We start from the raw sequence: 5802 nt of genomic DNA on the forward strand, positions 1-5802 counted from the left end.
GTACTTCGAGCTTATTCTGCCTTGAACTTCTCAGCAACATCACCTGGTCCCCGATACAAAACGTCCTTTGACGGGCTGTCTTATCATAGTACACCTTGGAACGAGCCTGGGCTGACTTCATGCTGGCCTCAACGAGTTCCTTAGTGTTATGTAAGCGATTCAAGAGGTTCAGAATGAATTCTACTACTGTTGGGTCTTCTCCGCGCCCCTCCCAGGCTTCGCGCACCATTCGCAAAGGTGAGCGCAGTGACCTTCCGTACACCAACTCGGCTGGGCTAAATCCAGTGGATTCGTGCGGCACTGACCGCAAAGCGAAAAGCGCTGCAGGCAGGCAGGTATCCCATTCGCGCTTGTTTTCATAGCACAGTCCCCTCAGGACTCGTTTGAGAACAGAGTGCCATCTTTCTACGCTGTTGCTCTGCGGATGATGGATCGAGCTATGCACTACCTTAATGCCGCATCGCTCGAGAAATGAGGTGGTGAGGACACTCGTGAAAACGCTACCCTGATCACTTTGGACCTCGGAAGGGAATCCAACTCGTGCAAACACTGACAGCAGCGAATCCACTACACTCTCGGACGTCACCTCGCGCAGCGGAACAGCCTCTGGAAACTTTGTGGCTGGGCATAACATAGTGAGGATATAACGGTACCCTGACTCTGTCACAGGAAGTGGCCCAACTACATCTATTACTAACCGGTGAAACGGCTCGGTAATGATTGGTACTAACACCATCGGAGCTTTCCACTTATCTTGCGCCTTTCCAACCCGCTGACACGTGTCGCATGACCGTACAAAATTTTCCGTGTCCTTAAAACATCCAGGCCAATAGTATTCTTGCAACAGCCTCTGCTTTGTTTTCTTTATTCCAAGGTGACATGACCACGAGCTGCCATGGGAAAGTCGCAGTAAGTCTCCGCGGTACTTTTGGGGAACGACTAATTGGTCCCGCTCTACTCCGCGCTTATCCTTGAATAAGCGATACAGCACTCCCTTTCTCATCTCGAAAGAAATATTGTTTGCTGTCTTAGTGGCGCGGTGGCGCTCCCTTATCTCCTGTATCTTGGGATCATTGGCTTGCTCTATAGCTAAGTCCTCTCGGGTTCCACTTAAAAGTCTCGTGAGATTACTAGACACTGGCGGCAAGAGGTTACTCTCAAGAACGTCCTCATTCCGCGTCTCATCAAGCTCACTTTCAAGTTGACATATCTGAGATGCCTCGCTCTCAAAGTTTTCTGACCTGCTATCTTCCGCATTTACCACTGTTTTAACTGCCGTTTCCTCCGCTTTGGATTTTTCTGGAATGAGCAGTGTAGCTAGTTCTCGCGCCTTTGAACGTGTTAAGGCTTGCACAACTCTGTCTCCGAAAAGGATGCCCCTCTTTCGCAGCAGCATGTCCGATTTGTTGGAGAACAAATACGGATAGCACTTAGGAAGCTTTCCTGAAACGGCAGCCTCGGTTGTTAATTCGCCGAAAGGGCCCTCGATGACCACGTTCGCGATCGGCAAGCACACACTCTGTTCCTCAACTACCTGTCGGATCCATGCACACTGTCCTGTATAGTCGGAAGGCGATACATACGCCGGATGGACAACATCCATCGTTGCGGCCGAATCGCGCAGTACCTTGCAAGGCTTCCCGTTGACTACTAGGTCATGCAGGTAGGGTTCTAAAAGCTGCATATTTTCATCGCAGTCCCTGACATACGAGAAAGCAATCTTTTCTTTCCGGCAGTTGACGGCAATGTGACCCTGCTCATTACACCTAAAGCATGTGAGCGGCTTCCTAGCCTCAAGCTTATTCTTTGTGTTCTGCACGTTGGTCACTTCCCCACTTTTCTCACTGCCGTCCTTTCTAGGGCGTTTGCCTGAAGAAGCCTTCCTTTCTTCGTTTGCAAATCTAGCAAAGTGCCTTTTCTGACGGTTATTTACACTGAACTTGGGATTGCGGGGCCTATCCACTGCTGGGTTACTGAATTGTCGGCGCGAAGCATACTCTTCAATGAGATCGGCAGCTTCAGTTGCCGACTTAATGTCGCCTCGGTCCTGTAACCAATTTCTTTCTTTTTCTGGGAGGCAGTTATAAAACTGCTCCAAAAGAATTCGCTCGACTACAGCGTCCCTATCGCTGTAGGAATCAGTGCTCTTTAGCCACTCGCCCAAATTAACTCTTAAATTGTACAGGAATTCAGGGTAACTCTCGTCCCTGGACTTAGTAGCGTTCCGAAAACGTTGTCTGAACGCCTCGGCGCTAAGCCTATACTTTCTCAGAAGGCAAGCTTTGACCTTCTCGTAGTTGTCCGCGTCCTCCTTGCTTAGCCGCGCGACAACCTCCGCTGCCTCGCAGGGCAGAACCGTCAATAATCTCTGAGACCAAGTGTCTCGCTGGAAGGACAGTTTTTCGCAGGTTCGCTCAAAGTTAGCCAGATACAGACCGATATCCCCTGTTATCACATATGGCTGCATGTACTTTGACATCTTGAAATCTGCCTCCTTGTTGAGAAGAGGTACCGCTAGCTGGGGACAATTGCCCGACCTCTTGCTCAACTCTAAGTCTAATTTCCGGAGCTCAATTTCTTGGTCCAGCTTTTTTGCTTCTCTTTCAATTTCACGCTTCTTTTCCTCTTTTTCCCGCTCTTTCTGCTGTCTGAGCTGTTCCTTTTTTTGACCGATGAGGTTCCATGCTTCACTGAGCTCCTCATCATCGGCTCCCAAATCTGTGATTGCCTTTATAATCAAAGGTTTTCGTGCCAAACCTCTTGTATCAATTCCCAATTCCTCACACAATTGCAACAGTTCCGGTTTCTGCAGCTTTTGTAGGTCCATGATCGCTCCGAGTGTCGGCTACTTCCAAAACAACAGTGCAAACTACCAAACCTAAAGGCGTTTCAACACTTTTTACCAGTTCTAAAATCTAACCCTGTTCTAGAACCTGGTCCACATCAGAAGAAAAGCCAAGCACTCACCCACACATGCGATCGATGTTCCGAGCTGCTCTCTTGTTGGCCGATTGTTGCGCCTGCTTGTTGCTTGAGATGCCACCTCCGATCACAAGATGTGGCTTGTAGATTCTGATCCACCTCGAATCACCAGATGTTGTAGCTTGTAGATCCAGATCCCACCTCCAGTCATCAGATGTTGTGGCTTGTAGATTCAGATCCCAACGCTGGTCACCAGTCGTTGTGCTTGTAGATTCAGATCCCACCGCTGATCACCAGTTGTCGTGACGCTGGGGCTATGTCGACCCGGCCTTCACTTGGTAGCGTGCAGAGACTCGGGGTTGAAGTAGGATTGAATCTTCGAAGTTGGTGAAATATGTACAAGCAGGTTTAATGGCACTTTGAGAAACTTATTTACAAGATTATTTACACGAAAAAGAAGGGTACATCAGCAAAATGGCAAGCGTTAAGAGTTCATAGCGAGAAGCGACTGGATGAGCCGTTTACCCAGGGCTCAGAGCGACATTTCGTGCTCTGCAGCGTCCTTAAAACCCCCTATGTCCAGCCCCTCTCTGAAGATGCTGACCAACCAAATCCAGGGCACGCCCCTCAGATATCGGCATCCAATCGAACACATCACTGCACTGATGGTCTGAAGCACTGACTGGTCCGGCATTAATTCGTTGGGCGTGATCACTTGTTGGCGGGAAAAGCTTGGGAACGGCGAGGAGAGGAGGTACATTTCTATTCTTCAGCAAAGAAACCACAGGCTGGTTCTGACAAGTGGGTTTACTTCTCAGAAACTCAAGTGCACGTGGGCGCCGCATACGCTCCCAGCATTGTCCGTTTTCGACAATTGCAAATCTTTCCTGCATTCCTGGGAAATCACTTAATGGCTGTATGCGTCATGCTCCTTTCTTGTCCTGCACGTCAGCGGACATGTCACTCTGTCGTCTCCTTTGGAAAGTAGGCATTCCTCACTGGACGATAGGGCTTCTCGACTGGAAGGGTGAACAAAAGAAAGAAAGCACTTCCTGCATTTCCCGCAGGGGGACGTTTCTTTGTGTTTTTCCAGACGTTCTCTTGACAGGGTCAGTTTGGCATTTGCAGGTTGTCCACAAAGCAAAACAGGCTTACAAAACAGGATTCCTGGAAACAGGCTCACTTAGAGCCATTGGACCATCACCACATATTCACAATACTTTTCCATGCCCACAGGCGAACAATAGAGCGCGCAAATGCGGATGCACGGTCGTAACAGCCTCCTCCCCCGCCAGAAGAGTCACGGAGGGCAGCAGTCGCCGCTGCTGCATGAAGAGACGACTTAATGGCCTGCACGTGAACGCTTGAAGCTCGCTGTTGCTTGTCGCGTTGTCTTGATTGTTGTAGGCCAAATTGCTCGAGCTGTCTGAAACTCAACCACATGTCGAAGCAAGCACTCGGCTCCCGTCTGAAGAGACCAGGTCAAAAGAAAACTGCCATTGTTGTTCGAGAAAAGCCCACTCTCAAGACGTTCAGGACCCACGTATTCCTAGAAAACCAAACGTGCTGCTTTACATAGTCACACATATACATGCGCACGAGAAAAAAAAAATAAAAACCTGATTATCAATTTGGATACATGGTGAGGAACATCTCGGACCGCTTAGAAAGAGCGGCTAAGCGCGTCCGCATTCCCATTTAACTTCCCCTTTTTGTATCTTATTTCAAAATTGTACTGCTGTAAAATCAAGCTCCACCTAAGAAGGCGACTGTTCTTCGATGTCGCAGTTTGCAGCCAAGCCAGGGGACAATGGTCCGTCTCTACGGTGAATTTGGCCCCTCCAAGATGGCACTGCAATTTTTGAATGGCCCATACAATGCAAGCGCATTCTTTCTCTGACGCGCAATAAGCCCTCTCTCTAGTACTCAGTTTTCTGCTCAAGTAGAGCACGGGGTGCTCATTACCGTCGTCATCTCTCTGGCAGAGAACAGCACCTAGCCCTCGATCACTGGCATCACACTGGACCGTGAATTCTCGGTCATAGTCTGGAGCTCGCAATACCGGACGGCTAATCAGCACAGCCTTCAAGTTTACGAAGGAGGCTTCCTTTTGTTCGTCCCAGACTACATTTGTCGGTTCTGTCCTGCGGAGAGCGTCGGTCAGAGGGCTAGCCAAAGCTGAATAGTTAGGGATGTAGTGATTGTAGTATCCAGTCAGACCTAGGAATGCTCGAATTTCCGTCTTCGTGCTCGGCCGCGGGTAGTCTGCTACCGCAGAAATCTTAATCTCGCTGGGTTTCCTGAAACCCTGACCTACATTGTGACCCAAGTAGTCCACGGTCGCCCTTGCCAGGCAACATTTCTCGGCCTTTACGGTTAGTCCAGCTTGACGCAAAAGGCTCAGTACAGCTCTTAGATGTACCATATGGTCCGCCCATGAGTCGGAAAAAACCGCAATGTCGTCTAAATAAGGCACCGCGAATGTTTCACACCCCTTTAAAACCCTATCCATGAGTCGGGAAAAACAAAATGGAGCATTTTTGAGCCCGAAACTCATCATTGTTGGCTGGTAGCTGCCCGTCGGAGTGACGAAAGCCGCGTATCTGCTGGCGCGTTCAGTGAGCGGTACTTGCCAGTATCCTCGAGTAAGGTCCAGCGTAGTCACATATGCCGCTCTACTGACCTGTTCTACTCTCTCCTCAATATTCGGAATAGGATACACTTGATCCCTGGTGAGAGAATTTAGCTTTCGGTAGTCTACCACAGGCCTAGGGTCTTTACCTGGAGCTTCTACTAAGATCATAGGCGAAGCATAATCGCTTTCCGAGGGTTTTATTACTCCTAATTCCAGCATGCGAGTTACTTCCCTATCCAGAATTT

Source organism: Amblyomma maculatum, chromosome 3, assembly GCF_055883805.1.
Source record: "Amblyomma maculatum isolate TAMU_Amacu chromosome 3, ASM5588380v1, whole genome shotgun sequence".
NCBI classification, from domain to species: domain Eukaryota; kingdom Metazoa; phylum Arthropoda; class Arachnida; order Ixodida; family Ixodidae; genus Amblyomma; species Amblyomma maculatum.